The sequence below is a fragment of the Canis lupus genome, chromosome 7, assembly GCF_011100685.1.
Source record: "Canis lupus familiaris isolate Mischka breed German Shepherd chromosome 7, alternate assembly UU_Cfam_GSD_1.0, whole genome shotgun sequence".
In the NCBI taxonomy this organism is placed as follows: domain Eukaryota; kingdom Metazoa; phylum Chordata; class Mammalia; order Carnivora; family Canidae; genus Canis; species Canis lupus.
Genome location: NC_049228.1, coordinates 59,180,186 through 59,196,730, shown reverse-complemented (window position 1 = coordinate 59,196,730; position 16,545 = coordinate 59,180,186). Strand labels below are relative to the sequence as shown.

General features: G+C 32.6%; 1 pseudogene; it reads left to right on the top strand.

Moving 5' to 3' along the window:
- The window catches only part of LOC100688415, a 40,188-nt pseudogene extending 24,508 nt beyond the window's left edge, over positions 1-15,680 (top strand).
- Positions 15,681-16,545: the final 865 nt, after the last annotated feature.

The window sequence follows — 16,545 nt, the reverse complement described above, 5'->3', positions numbered from 1 at the left end:
GACTGAAAGATTAGCAGTGGTGTTGACCATCTCAGGATTGTGTTTTACACATGCCCTGGAAAAGAAAAATTTCAGTGTGTATTCCATGTCTAGCAAATGCCCAGAACTTATGACATGATACTTGTGTTCTATCTTTACACTTACTAAAATCTTATTAACTTACTTTACTACGGTTTTCCATTTAGCTAAGGTTTTGATAGCAAAATCAGAAGAGCTTCCCTTTCTATGTTTTTACCTAATTCATATTCTCCCTTTGTAGGATTTAAGAATCTAATGGCCTAACAAATCAAAGGCGAGGAGAAAAAAAATTAAGAGAACTAAAATGAGGTGAGGGAGGTGTGAATACAAAAAGTTGGTTAATATCTAAAAAAAATATTTTGGTGTGGGTAGAATACATTTTGGGAGTGTGGCTTTCGAATATACCAACAGTGATTAATTTAGTTATAATAATTTTTATATATGTATACATCACCAAGACCAAATATGAGCAAATAAGTCAGGAATGTCATGTGACCTTATAAACTTTTGCTAGAGTGAATCTAAGAATAACTAGGTTTCTTTTTGCAGTACCTAAAGGAATAGATGGAGAGCGTATCCTCTACATAGTGCTCCATATGTAGAAATAGACAACCTCAGGCAACTGTCAAAGTATGGTAAATATATTTATATTACATTCTATTTAGTTTATGTGGTCTGGTTATGCATTTGATTATTATTATTACATCTATGCTTTGATTTTCACTTAGAAGGAAGCTGATGTGGGTATTACAAATAGTACCTATTTATCTAATATCCTTTCTAGTCTTGATATTCATAAGAGCAAAAGAATTAAATGACTCTTTCTATGATCTAGCATAATATGATTTCGTCATACATCTTAAATATTCTATAAAATACCTAACATTTTTTCCAATTATAAAATTCTTCAAAATAAGCCATTTGGTAGTATAAATCAAGAACTTTGCATAACTTAAAAGAAAGGAAAATACCATTTTTAAGAAATGAAGAAACTACTAACTTTTGAAATCTCTAAGGTAGGAAAGAATTCTGATTTTCTCTCCCTACTACACTGAATTAAGATAATTTAGAGGATTGATCTTAACTTCCCAGAAATGTAATAGCTATAAACTCTCATAGATCAAAAAAAAAAAAAGTGGTCTTAGATCTCTGTTGTCAACTCTTATAAAATCTTTTATTTTTCAAAATTAGAACCTTGCTAAACATTATAATAAACACTATCGTCAAGAGTATTTTACTTTTTTTTACATTTTGTATAATACTTTCATATGTGTTTTCTCACTTGGAACTTAATTTTTATTGCTTTCCAAGTAAAGGATGAGGGTTGAATAAATAACATACATGGAGAGAAATTTGTAATGTGGCTGATGAGCCAGGGACAATAAATTACAAACCAAAAGAGAGGTTAAGAATCAGAATAGAGTAAATACATATGGTGAAAGTGAAAGTCACTGAGGGATGAGAAAGGTAACAGAAATGATTGCTGTCAGTGTTAATCAAGACTGTACATGCTACACAGTGCAGAAAATAAATAATATAAAAAAGTGACTTTTAAATCTCTTGAGGGAAAAAAAAAAATCCCTTGAGAGAAGCTTAGTAAAGTTTCTCTTAGTAAACCTAGGAAAATTTTCTGATAATACAAAAAGGTTCAATTGCCTAAATTTGTTCTAATCTAGAATAGTATCAGAGCTGTTAACTAATCAGAATGTAACATTTCCATAATGACACTTTATAAGGACTATTTTCTACCTTGCTTCTCCTAAAAAATTAAATTACATACATTTAGCAATTTTCTAAGTGCTTTAAAAATATCTTTATTCTCTCATCTTGCTATTTGAAGTTGTATTTTTCAAACTAACACTTCCTGCAAAGAGTATGAGGAAAAGAGAAATAACAAAAAATGCTAAGAGTACTTAGAAATAAGATTTCATTTCCTTTTAAAGATTATTAACACCAAAGGAAAGGTGTTTTTAATTTAGTTTAAATTTGGTTTAAATAGTTTGTGTTGTTCTTTTTTTTTTTTTTTTTTTTTAAGTCCCACTCATTCAGTAAAGAATTTGGGGATGTCCTACCATACCAATGGAAACTTTATTTTATTTCTTTGCATGGATTTTAGGCATTTACTAGATCTTTGAGCCCTGAGAATCTCTGGCTGTATAATAATGAAGGCCTCCAATAGGATGTGTTACTCTAAACCAGTGATATTAAAAGTGCTGATACTCAACATGTTAAAATATTTATCTGAGAATGAAATTTAAGGCACTGCTCCCTTCATTAAGAAAGTGTTGCATAAAATAATTTTCAGCTTATGTAACAAATTTGATTCGTGAAACAGTAGATCATATGTTGACTCTAGTTGCCGTTTTATAAAGTTTTATACCCATCTTCGTAAAGATAAATTTATTCTGACCTTATTGTATTTAGCAGTAGATTTAATCTGGAAGAACAAATCAATTTCACATTCAGTTAATTAGATACAAAATAACATAGATAGTGAAGGATAAGTAATGGAAATCCTCGGTACCAACAGCTCTTTATTTTAATTTGTGCTCTTTTTATAACTTGTTCTTTGCCTAAATCAGGCATTTTGTTTCTGGTATGTCAAATTGGGAAAGCTGTGTATTTGACAATTTATATATTTTAATAAATTCTAACTTGGTTGAAAGTGTATGATCATGTTTATGTGCACATCCAGCATGCCATGTATAATATAAGGTTTATTTCCCACTCTTGACTAAATAAGTGTGAGGAACCTTGTTTCAAATAGGGCATATAGTGAGAGGGAAAACATCTTGAAAAGTTACAGTGATCCTTTCTAAACACCAATATCTAACTGAAAAGAGGCTGAGTATCAATGGTTTCCACCAACTCAGAAAAGTTGAGTATTTCAAGCTGCACTTTAAAACTTCTTTTGATTACTTTCTTTATATTGTGCAAGATGAAATAACTAAAGGAACATTCAAAGCATTTTTTACATAAAAACCTAAATCAAAGATACCATATAGAAAAAAATAATACATACACAAATGTGTATGTGTATACACATACAAACATATATACATATAAGAAAAATCAGAATTAGAATTGCTTGAATAATTCTTTTATAAAATTTTAATTGTATCTCTGGGATAAGGGGTCATTAATAATTTGATATAAAGGAGAAAAAAATCTTCCATATTAGTGAAAAATTGATTAGCAGTGTGATTACAAAAGAAATTTTAATACTTGATTAAGTACATGGGAAGATTTAGCCTCTGCTTAATTCAACTTTTTTCTTCATCACTGTTAGTTTAAATCTTAAACATATTATTATTATCACAGTCAGGAGAAATGGTCTTTGAAATTGTTTTCTCTAGAAAATAGTCTATGTGTTGGTTGCATATGCATTCCACTTTCCCCCACACATTTGGCAAATTAACTTATTCTGAGCATCTAAGTCAGAAATTGGCAAGAAATTGGGATGCCTGGGTGGCTTAGTGGTTGAGCTTCTGCCTTTGGTTCAGGTTCTGATCCCGGGGTCCTAGGATCGAATCCCACATCAGGCTCCCTGCATGGGCCTGCTTCTCCCACTGCCTATGTCTTTGCTTCTCTCCCTGTGTCTCTCATGAATAAATAAATAAAACTTTTGAAAAAAAAAGAAATTAAATACATATTTAACATACAACATGAGGAACCTGAGTGGCTCAGTCATTAAGCATCTGACTCTTGATTTCGGTTCAGGTCATGATCTCAGGGTCCTGAAACTGAGCCTTGCATTGGGTTCTGCACTCCGTGGAGAATCTGCTTGAGATTCTCTCTCTCCCTTTCCCTTTGCCTTCCCCCCTTCCTTTTTCTCTCTTTAAAATAATAATAAATAAATAAATAAATAAATAAATAAATAAATAATAAAATAGTATTTTTAAAAATACAGCATAATGGTATTAAAGTTTCATAGAAGAGAAGAACTAGATCTGGGATTTTTATAAAAGCCCAGATCAATGATATTCAATAGAAATATAATGTGAAATCCAGGTCCAATTAAAAAATTTCTAATAAGTTCTTTAAAAAAGCAAACAGAAAATGTTAAATTTTTAATAAAATATCTAATGTAACATGTAAAAATATCATGTTTGTATATAAATACTTTTTAATAATTTACATTGTTTTTCTCTAAACTTCCCTAAAATTTTGAGTCTATTTTCCACTTAAATACAACAAATTTGATGATAGATTTTCATCACAAAACTTGATATGGATTTAGAGTTTATAAAATTTATAGTAAAAAAGAGATTCACATACACAAGTTGTTCCAACATACTTAAAATTTTACAAAAATAACTGAAAATTAGTATTTAAATCTTAATTAATTACAATTAAATATATTAAAAAGTCAATTCCTCAGTAGCACTGACCATATTACAATTGTTTAGTAACCACATTTGTCTGGTGGCTACCCTACTGACAAATGTAGGTTCTTTTGTCTTACAAATTCTTTTAGAGATCCTACTATTTGGTATCACAGGGAAGACACTAGTAATAAAGAGTAATGTATTTTGCAATCAAGTGGCAGATATACACAAGAAAACAGTCAAGTATAGTGTACTGTAAACAGTTACTATTATAGAGGTATAATATTAGACATTATGGGAGAAAATGAAATGAGATTAGCAATAATGATACTTGAAGAGTAATGGCAGCAGTGTGATATCAGATAGATGGCAGTCTAGAAAGTACAAACTTTCATTCCCTAATGGAAACATTAAATAAAGCTTTTGCACAGCAAAAGATACCGTCAACAAAACTCAAAGACAACCTACAGAATGGGAGAAGATACTTGCAAATGATGTATCAGATAAAGGGCTAGTTTCTAAGATCTATAAAGAACTTATTAAACTCAACAGCAAAGAAACAAACAATCCAATCATGAAATGGGCAAAAGACATGAACAGAAATCTCACAGAGGAAGACAGAGACATGGCCAACAAGCACATGAGGAAATGCTCCTCATCACTTGCCATCAGGGAAATACAAATCAAAACCACAATGAGATACCACCTCACACCAGTGAGAATGGGGAAAATTAGCAAAGCAGGAAACCACAAATGTTGGAGAGGATGTGGAGAAAGGGGAACCCTCCTGCACTGTTGTTGGGACTGTTGGGAACTGGTACAGCCACTCTGGAAAACTGTGTGGAGGTTCCTCAAAGAGTTAAAAATAGATCTGCCTTACGACCCAGCAATTGCACTGCTGGGGATTGACCCCAAAGATACAGATGCAGTGAAACGCCGGGACACCTGCACTCCAATGTTTATAGCAGCAATGTCCACAATAGCCAAACTGTGGAAGGAACCTCGGTGTCCACCGAAAGATGAATGGATAAAGAAGCTGTGGTCTATGTATACAATGGAATATTACTCAGCCATTAGAAACGACAAATACCCACCATTTGCTTCGACATGGATGGAACTGGAGGGTATTATGCTGAGTGAAATAAGTCAATTGGAGAAGACAAACATTATATGGTCTCATTCATTTGGGAAATATAAAAAATAGTGAAAGGGAATAAAGGGGAAAGGAGAAAATAATGAGTGGGAAATATCAGAAAGGGAGACAGAACATGAAAGACTCCTAACTCTGGGAAACGAACTAGGGTTGGTGGAAGGAGAGGAGGGTGGTGGGTGGGGATGACTGGGTGATGGGCACTGAGGTAGGCACTTGATGGGATGAGCACTGGGTGTTATTCTATATGTTGGCAAATTGAACACCAATAAATAAATTTATGGAGAAAAAATACAACTAGAATCTGCTTAAAATAACTTAATAGGAACCCTAGAAATTAGTCAAAAAACTAAAGCAATCAGGTGAATATCCAATGAAGAAATATTAGGAAAATTGTAATATTTTATTAACATTTTTCCATATTGTCTCCAGGGTGGGATCGGAGGATGCAGTGACCCAACTTAAGTTATTTTCTGCAAACTGGAGAGAGCAGAGTGAGATTCTAACCTGTCTGTAGACTGCCAAAGAGATTGGTCTATGTAAAGACTAAATCACAGCTCAAATGGCTAATAATAGCTCAGATCTCAGGCTAAGAGAATCAAGCATAGCTTATTAAAATTGCAGGGGGCAAAACCCCACAGACACCTGGGAGAAAAGATTTCTCAATGTGTTCAATAAAACAGCAGAGGCTACAGGACAAACCAGGGGTAAGATTCTTAGGGAAATTAAGATGTTTAAAGGCTCTATATATGGAAAGTGGAATTGAGAAAATAGAAGACACAAATAGTTCCAGGAAAGACATATTCCCAGAAAAATCCATAGAAGACCTTACACTTCCATGCAGGGCTGAGTAGTGGCGGTCTTCCCCTACACTTACTCAGTCTGCAAAGACTGGGGGAAATGGCTATTTTTGCAAATATCCAGTTTTAAAGTAAAGATCACAAGGCATACAAAGAAACAGGAAAAATATGGCTCATGTGAAGGAATAAAATAAATCTCTAGAAACTATCCTTGAAGAAACACATTTTTTAGACTTATTAGACAAAGACTTTAAAACAACTGTCTTAAATATGTTAAATGGCAGACTTGAACATGCAGAAGAATGAGTGAACAAACTTGAAGACAAGAAATTTCAAATTATTGGGGAAACTGGGTGGCTTAGTCAGTCGAGTGTCTGCCTTCAGCTCAGGTTTAAATCTCAGGGTCTTTGGATAGAGCCCCGCATCAGGCTTTCTGCTCAGTGGGGAATCTGTTTCTCCCTCTCCCCCTGCCTCTCTTACATGCTTGTGCTCCCTCTTTCTCTCTCAAATAAATAAATAAAATTAAGAAGAATAAATTTGAAATTACCAAATTAGAGGAGCAAAAATTTAGGGAAAAAAACAAAGAAGAGTAATCTAAGCCTAAGGAATTTATGAGATGCTATCAGTTGGAACATAATACATATTATGAGAGTCCCAGGAGCAAAAGCAAGAAAGGGGAGGAAAGGTTCTTTGAGAAATAATCACCAGAAGCTTCCTACATTTGAGGAAAGAAACGTATATACAAATACAAGTAGCTCAATGATGTTCAGATATGATGAACTCAAAGAGACCCACACCAAGATACATTATGATCAAAATATCACAGCCCAATATAGACAGTATCTTGAAAACAATAATAGTAAATTGACTTATCACATCTAAGAGTTCCTCTATAAGTTTCTTAAGAGAGATCATGGAAAACAAAAGGCAGCAAATGATATATTTAGGGGTGCTTGAGTGTTTCAGTTGGTTGAGTGTCTGTCTTTGGCTCAAGTCATGATCCCAGGCTCCTGGGATTAAACCTCACATTGGGCTACCTGCTCAGCAAGGAACCTGCTTTTCTCCCTCTGCCTGCCATTCTCCCTGCTTGTGTGCTCTCTCTCTCTCTGTCAAATAAATAAGTAAAGTCTCTTTTTTTAATGATATATTTAAAAGGCTGGGAAAAATAACCCAAGCTATCCTCTGAAAATTCTATATCTAACAAAACTGCCCTTCAAATGTGGGAGAAATAAAAAAAATTTCTAGATAAAATCTGACTTCCAAATCATTACATCTGCCCTTCAAGAGATTCTAGAGGGAATCTTTTGAGCTAAAATGAAAGTACGCTAGCTAGATGGTAATTCAAAGCCATACAAAAATATCGAAGCTCTCAGGTAAAGGTAAATAGATAAAGAACTATGAAATCCAATAATAACTTAATTTTGGTTTGTTACTTAACTTTTGAATCTCTTACATGTTTTAAAAGACAAAAGCAGGAAAATAGATATAAATCTATGTCAATGAATATGTGATATATAAAAATGCAATATGTAATGTCAAGAATATAAGTGGTGGGGGCAGGGACACCTGGGTGGCTCAGTGGTTGAGTGTCTGCCTTTGGCTCAGGGCATGATCCTGGGGTCCCAGAATTGAGTCTTGCATCAGGCTTCCCACAGGGAGCCTGCTTCTGCCTATGTCTCTGCCTCTCTCTCTGTGGCTCTCATGAGTGGATGAATAAAATTTAAAAAAAATAAATAAATAAATAAATAAATAAATAAATAAATAAATAAATAAACAAATAAGTGGTGGAGGCAGAACTATAAAGTGGTAATGTCTTTAAATGTAGTTAAAGTTAAGTTTTATGAGTTTAGAATAGATTGTTAATAGCTTAAGTCTCTTATACATAATCTTCAAAGTAGTCACACAGAAAATATCTATAGAATATAGATATGAGCAGGGAATCTACATGTGTCACTACAAAAAAACCCTCAAAAAACAAAAACTATAACAACAGCTAAATACAAAAGAAGATCATAAAGAAGAAAATGAGAGATAAATATATGACATACAAAAAAGCAGTTAACAAAATGGAGAGTCCAATAGTAAATTTAAGTGACTAGTTAACTATTCATTAGTTATTGTTATTATTGTTTAGTTAATGTAACTAAATTAACAGTATATCTTAAACAACCAGTGAGTGGGTCAAAGAAGAAATCACAATGGAAATTAGAAAATATAAATGGAATTGAAAACACAGCATACCAATACATATGAGATTCAGCAAAAACAGTTCTAAAGGGGAAATTTACATTGTAAATACTTACATTTAAAAAAGAGAGAGATCTCAAATCAATAGCCTAGCTTTATACCCTAAGGAATTAGAAAGAGAAGAATAAACTTAAACCAAAGATAGCAAGAAGGAAATAATAAAAATTAGAGCAGAGATAATGCAAATTAGATAAAGAAAAAATAAACAAAGAAAATCAATGAAACCAAACTTAGTCTTTCAAAAAATTGACAAATATTTATCTATATTGACTAATATAAATACTAGTCAAATAGTAAATACTAATAAATACTAATTTAAATACTAATAGATAAATACTAATAGATAAATACTAATATTTTTCTTTAATAAAAAAAGAAAAGATTCAAATAACTACAGTTGGAAATGAAAGAGGAGATGTTACTACCAAATACACAAAAATGATAAGGATTATAAGAGGATACCATGAACAAATTGTACACAAAAAAAATATCAGATAACCTTATTACATGGGCAAATTCCAGAAAGCACACACATATCAAGACTCTATAATTAAGAAATAAAAATTATGAATACACCTATAACTATAAGGAGATAGAATTACTATTCAAAAACTTTGCAACACAAAACATTTGAGGGCCAGATACCTTCATTGATGAATACTACTAACATTTGAGGAATAAATAACACCAATCCTACATAAATTATTCTAAATTTCACCCTAAGCAATCTATAGATTCAATGCAATCCCTCTTAAAATCCCAATGATTTTTTTTTTTCAAAAATAGATCCATTGTAAGATTCACATGGAATCCTTTGAAAACCCAAATAACAAATGCTTTCTTGAAAAAGAAGAACTAAATTAGAGGTCTTTCACTTTCTGATTTCAAAGCTTACTATATAAAGCTACAATAATCAAAATAGTAAGATAGTGGAATACATAAGAACAGATAGATTAGTGGAATATGATATAGTCATTCTGTACTATATCATGTCAAATGAGTTTTGACAAGGGTGTCATGACCAGGGCAGTCTTTTCAACAAATGGTGGTGAAAAAACTGAGTATCTACTTGTAAAAGAATGGAAAGAAGTTGGACATTTACCTACACCATTTATTAAAACCAAATAAAGCAAAAAAGCAATTCAAAACGGATCATAGACCTAAACATAAGAGCTAAAACTATAAAACTTAGAAGAAACCATAGGAGAAAAGCTTCATAACACTTGGATTTGGATTCAGTAATGATTTACTGTGTATAACACCAAAAACTCAGCAAAAGGAAAAAACAAAACAAAACAAAACAAAACAGAAAAGTTGGATTACATCAAAATCAAAATATTTTGTACATCAAAGGATGTGATCAACAGAGTGCAACAGCAATACATAAAGTATGAGAAAATATTTGCAAATCATAAATCTGATAAGGAGTTAATATCCAGAATATATAAAGGACTCCTACAACTAAACAGCAACAAAACAAACTACTTGGTTTAAAAAATGGAAAAGGTCTTGGGGCTTAGGTGGCTTAGTTAAGGGACCAACTCTTGATCTCAGCTCAGATCTTGACCTCAGGATCATGATTTCAAGCTCTGCATTGGGCTTTGCACTGTGTAGCCTACTTTAAAAAAATAAATTTAATCAATCAATTAATTAATAATAAAAATGGAAAAGGTCTTGAATAGAACTTTCTTCAAAGAAAATACACAAATTAGCAATAAAGACACAACAAGATGTTCAACTGAATCAATCAATAGGGAAATACAAACCCAAACCACAATGGGATATCATTTCACAGCCATTAGGATAGCTATTATTAAAAAATTAGAAAGTAAAAATTGTTGGCAAGAATATGGAGAGATTGGAACCCTTGCAACACTGCTAGTCCAAATGGAAAGCGGTGCAGTTGCTATGAAGAGCAATTTGGCAGTTCCAAAGAAATTAAATGTAAATTATCTTATGATTCAGCTATTCTACTTTTGGGAAAAGAATTGAAAGTAGGGACTTGAACAGATATGTGTACACCCGTGTTCATTGCATTATAGTCAGAAACCAAAAGGTGTAAGCAATCCAAGTGTCTATCAATAAATAGACAAAAAGTGAAATATACGTAGAGTGTACTATTATTTAGCCTTAAAAGGAAGGTAAATAAATCAGGCACATGCTACAATATGGATGAACATTTAGGATATTAGGCTAAGTTAAATAGATCGGTGGAAAAGGAGCAATACTGTATGATTTCACATATATGAGGCACCTAACGTGGTCAAATTTATGGAGACAGAATGTAGAACGGTGGTTGCCAGGGGCTGGAAGGAGGAAAGAATAGAGTGTTATTATGTAATTGATAGTTACAGAGCTGTTTCACAAGATGTTAAGAGTTACAGAGATTGGTTGCACAATAGTATGAATGTATTTAAATCTACTGAGCTGTACACTTAAAAAGTTTAAAAATGTAAATTTTATGCTATGTATATTTTACCAAAATTTAAAAATACATGAAAGAGACATGAAAAATAAAATAATTCCCAGATGTCATGAAAAGTGAAAAGATTTACTAATTCAGCCAATTGTTCAAAATATGACCAAAAGTAATTTTTTAATGTATTATCATCTTTAAAAGCAGAAAAAATTTTTGGCACTGTGTCCTCATCCCCTGACATTTAACCAAACCTAAATAACTGCCACATTGTTGTTTGTTTTTGTTAAAAATTTATTTATATTTATTCATGAGAGACACTGAGAGAGAGGCAGAGACAGAAGCAGACAGCCAGCTGGGAATCTGATACAGGTCTGGATCCCAGGATCATACCTGAACCAAAGGCAGATGCTCAGCCACTGAGCCACCCAGGTGTCCCTACCACATTGTTTAAATTTGTATCTCAATCTACATGCTGGGGAAGGTTGCTGGGAAAGTAGTGGTGAGATTGGGGAACAGAGACTTTTGACTTTTCACAAACTAACTCTTTTATGGCAAGATTTTCAATAAACATTTGGTGAATTAATGCATTTTCAGAGTGACTATGTTTTATATATACAAATTTTTGATATTTCTGGTTTATCTTTGGATTCCCCCTCCTCTCTCTCTCCCCTCCACCCTGTCTCCTTACTTTCTTCCACCTTTCTCTCTCAATATAGTTTTTGCTACTGCAGAGCAGAGAAACTCATTGTGCATATTTATTGTCCAAAGTTAACCTTGTGGTTATAAATCTTATATATAAAACATGAATGTGAATAGAAGCACAATTATAAAACAAATAATTTCAGGTTCTTTCTTTTCTAACAACAATCTGCAACTAGGAAAGAGACCTGAATTTGATTTTAAATAAAAGCAGATGATAATGAAGTTTTATTTGCTGTTAGTCCCTCACTCTCATCTGTTATTAGTGCAGAAATATGCCCGTTTTTCCTAGGCAGTAGTAACTACTAATGCAATTTGAATGAGTATATTCGATATACTAATATTGTATATCATGGTTTCCAGCATGGAATTTAATATTATGTTGCTTGTTCTCTCACAGTGAATTAAAGATGAGAAATGCTTCAAGAAAATTGAACCTAGATTAGAATTTCAGGCTTCAGATAATCCTTAGTTTCTCTTTTAATGGAGCATGTAGAAATATTCTTCCCTTCCACTTCTTTCTATTTCTTCTTTCTCTATCAAGGCTTATCCTTTTGCTTTGCTGATATGTCCTTTCGCTTCTGAACTTAAATTTATAGACAAAAGAAATATTTTTTTTCACCTTCTTGCTCTGTGTACGTCATGCTTCTAAAGTTACAACTCAAGCAGCGTGAAGAAAAATGACATTTTTAGTGGGGAAGAAAAATAGATTTCAGAATAACTCCAAGATACCAATGCAAATTAAAAGAAAATTGGAAGAGCTAGATTTTTTTCACATGAATAGATATTTTCTTACAGAATAAATACAGGTTTGCTTGAGTGGAAAAAACACTGATTGGCAAAAGACAGGAGAAAGGCTGTCCTATTTTACATATAAATGAAACTGATTTTTTTAAATGTGTATTGAAGTTATAGTAACAGTCTGAGCTCCTTGAAAAAAAAGTCTATTCCCTCCTCCGCCCCCCAAAATATATCAATCCAATTAATGAAAGTTTTTTCTACTTATTTGTAGAAACATTTTAAAAATAAATTTAAGCCTATCCTTTATGCAAAAGGAAGAAAAATCTAAAGCACAAATTAAAGCTTTACCTTTAAAAAAGAGAATAATTTCTGAAACAAATAACAGTAATATGATTATTTCAATTTTTTCACTATCTAAATTAAAGTTTAATACATCAAAGAGATGTATTACATTATAGCTTTCTGCATGAGAGAAAAATATTTTCAAATATTACATAATACTAGCACCCTGAAAATATTACATATGTAGGTAAACATCAGTTGAATTTCTCATTTTATAGGCTATATTGATAAGACACAAGTATTTTATTTAAATGTGTATGATTTAGATATTTAGATTTGACACTCCTAGCCCATGTTTTAAGAAGATTGCTTAAATTTTGCAACTTATTAGTGAAAAAGAAATGAATACTTCCTGAGTTTTAGAGTTGTTTTATTAATTTAACCTTAAACATACTTTTAATCAGAAGTTTGTACTTGGTCATATTTACTTGAAAAATTATCCCCAAGTAAAACGTTCAGAAAGGCCATGCGTTTCAAAGTTTTCAGAAAGAAAATATTTCTTTGAAATTTTAAACTGAGTGTTACCATTTATAATGGATACTGATGAATGATACAAGTATAAGCAGATATATAGATGATAAATAAATGTATAGAGATAAGGGAGGTAGAACTATGGATATATGTTATGGGACTATCTTTTTGTCAAAACATAATTATGTGCTAGTAATTACATCACTGATTATATTCTTAATATGCTTAATGTAATGATGTATTGGGAAAGGGAAATTTTTATTTCCAGAAATGGCACTGAAGCTATGAATTAAGTTAGGTAGATTATAGAGCAGTAATTGGTTATATACAGTTATGATTTCCAGTCAAAACAATGTTTTCCAAAATTATTCATGTTGGCTCTTTGTTTCTTAAACCCCTTTCACTGAATTTATAGCATACATGTGTATTAATACTAAAGTATTTTCTCTCAGTCTTTGGTATGTCTTCTCATTTCTTAGGGTATGTTTCACAGAAGAGATGTTTTTAATTTAATTTTTATAAAGTTCAATTTATCATTTTTCTTCATCATGGGTTACGCTCTCAGTGTTACATCTAAAAGCTTGCTAAAATAAAGGTCATGAAGATTTTCTCCGGTGTTTTCTCCTCAAGGTTTTATAATTTTGGAATCTACATTGAGGTATATGACTTATTTTGAGTTCATTTTTATGAAAGGTATAAATTATGTATCCCACTTACCTTTAATTTTGCTTTATCTTATTTCAGTCTATTCTCTTCCATTCTCTTTTATTCATTTTATTTTTTAAAATCTTTTGTATATGAGTGTCCAGTTGTGCTGGCAGCATCATATATTAAGAAAAGATAACCCTTTTACATTGGATACATCCCAATTTGTCAAAAATTAGTTGACTACATTTGTATCTTTCTAGGCTGTCTATTGTACCTATTATGTCTAATTCTAATACCATATTGTTTTGAGTACTGTAGCTTTATAGTGAGTCTTCAATTTGGGTAATATGATTCCTCTGACTTTTTATTAAAGTATTGTTTGGCTGTTATAATATCTTTGCCTTTCCATACAGATTTACAATTAGTTTGTTGATATTAACAAAAATTTCTTGTAACTTTGATATTGTGTTGAATATATAAACTTAATTTGAGATAGTCGACATCTTGAAAATATGGAGTCTTCCATTTATATGTTCAGCACATATCCCTACTTATTTCAATATATATTTTTAAATTTCTTTCATCAGTGTTTTACAGTTTTCCACATATTAATCTTGTATCCTGCAATTTTACTGAACTCATTTATTAGTTCTAAAAGGTCTTTGTTTTTGTTTGGTTTTGTTTTCTTTAGAATTTTCTACATTGATAATTGTATCATCTCTGAATAAGGACAGTTCTATTTTTTTTCCTGTGAAATCTGTATGTATGTCTTTTATTTCTTTTTTTCTGTTGCAGTAATTATTACATCCAGCACAATGTTAAGTGGAAGAGGTGAGAGAGGATCTCCTTGCCTAGAGACAATAGCATATGGGATTATATTGACCCTAAAATAAGCTTAACATACCTGGTGGCCATTTGCATGTTTTCTATGTAGAAGAGTCTATTCAAGTCCTTAGCTCATTTTTTTATTGAGGGTTAGATTTCGTTTTGTTTGCTTTTGTCACTTGTGTTTTTTGTGTCACAACCAAAAAATCATAAAGCTTTTACCCTATGTTTTCTTCTGGGAGTTTTATACTTTCAGGTCTACAGATATATGAAAAGATATTAAATCTCATTAATCATTAGGTTGACTCAAATTAAAGCTGTTAGGAGGTATCACCTCATAACTATTAGGATAGTATTATCAAAAAAGGAAGAGATAACAAGTGTTGGTGAGGATGTGGAGAAATTGGAATACATCAGTACTGTTGATGGGAATATAAAATGGTACAGTCATTATGGTAAACAGTATGGGGGATTCCTCAAAAAATTAAAAATAAGGTACCATATGATCTGCAGTCCCACTCCATTTGTGGGTATTTATCCAAAAGAGTTGAAATCAGGATCTCAAAAAGACATCTGCACTTCCCATTTCAATTGAGGCATTTTCACAATAATCAAGATATGGAAACAACTAAATGTCAATCAACAGATAGGTGGATAGCTGGACTGAGTGCCCGTGTCGCAGGAGCTAATGGATCATTTGGAAATGGCAGAAGGTGCAAGAGACACTGAAGCGACTTCAGTGCCAGAAGGGAATACAGGGCATCATTGTGGTGAACACAGAAGGCATTCCTATCAAGAGCACCATGGACAATCCCACCACCACACAGTATGCTAAACCTCATGCACAACTTCATATTGAAGGCCCGGAGCACCCTGCGTGAAATTGACCCCCAGAATAACCTTACCTTTCTTCAAATTCGCTCCATGGAAAATGAAATTATGGTTGCACCAGATAAAGACTATTTCCTGTTATTCAGAATCCAACTGAATAAGCCACTCTCTTGGCTTCCTACGTCATTCCTTAATGTAATAGCCCCTAAGTGTGATAATGTTAATCATGTAAACCATCTGGCAGGTGGAAATCACCTTAGAGCCGACTTAGACTGATCCAGTGACCAAAGTCATCAAAGTCATCCCTCTGCTGGCCAGTCACCCTTGAATTCTTGGGAGGACCTTCTTTCCTCGCCTCCAGATTTTGGAGCAAGAGCTTTGAGCAGCCCACACACCCTGCTTCCTTCCGTCTGACCTTCGGTTCACTTTGTCACCCTTGGAAAAGTCTGGTTTTGTTGTTTGTTTGTTTTTTTTGTTTTGTTTTGTTTTGTTTTTTTGTTTTTTTAAACTAAAAATAACTAAAAAAGGAAAGAAAGAAAGAAAGAAAGAAAGAAAGAAAGAAAGAAAGAAAAAGAAGAAGAAGAAAGAAAGAAAGAAAGAAAGAAAGAAAGAAAGAAAGAAAGAAAGAAAGAAAAGAAAGAAAGAAGAAAGAAAGAAAGAAAAAGAAGGGTGAATAAAGAAAATGCAATATATACAAACAATGAAAGACTATTTATTCTTTAAAAAAGTGGAAGAACCAAAGAATATTATGGTTAGTGAAATGAGCCAGTCACAGAGGATGAATACTTCATGATTCCACTTAAGAAGAATCTAAAATAATTAAATTGACAGGGATCCCAGGGTGGTGCAGCGGTTTGGCGCCTGCCTTTGGCCCAGGGCGCGATCCTGAGGACCCGGGATCGAATCCCACGTCGGGCTCCCGGTGCATGGAGCCTGCTTCTCCCTCTGCCTGTGTCTCAGCCTCTCTCTCTCTCTCTCTGTGTGTGACTATCATAAATAAATAAATAAAAAAATTATTAAACTAAT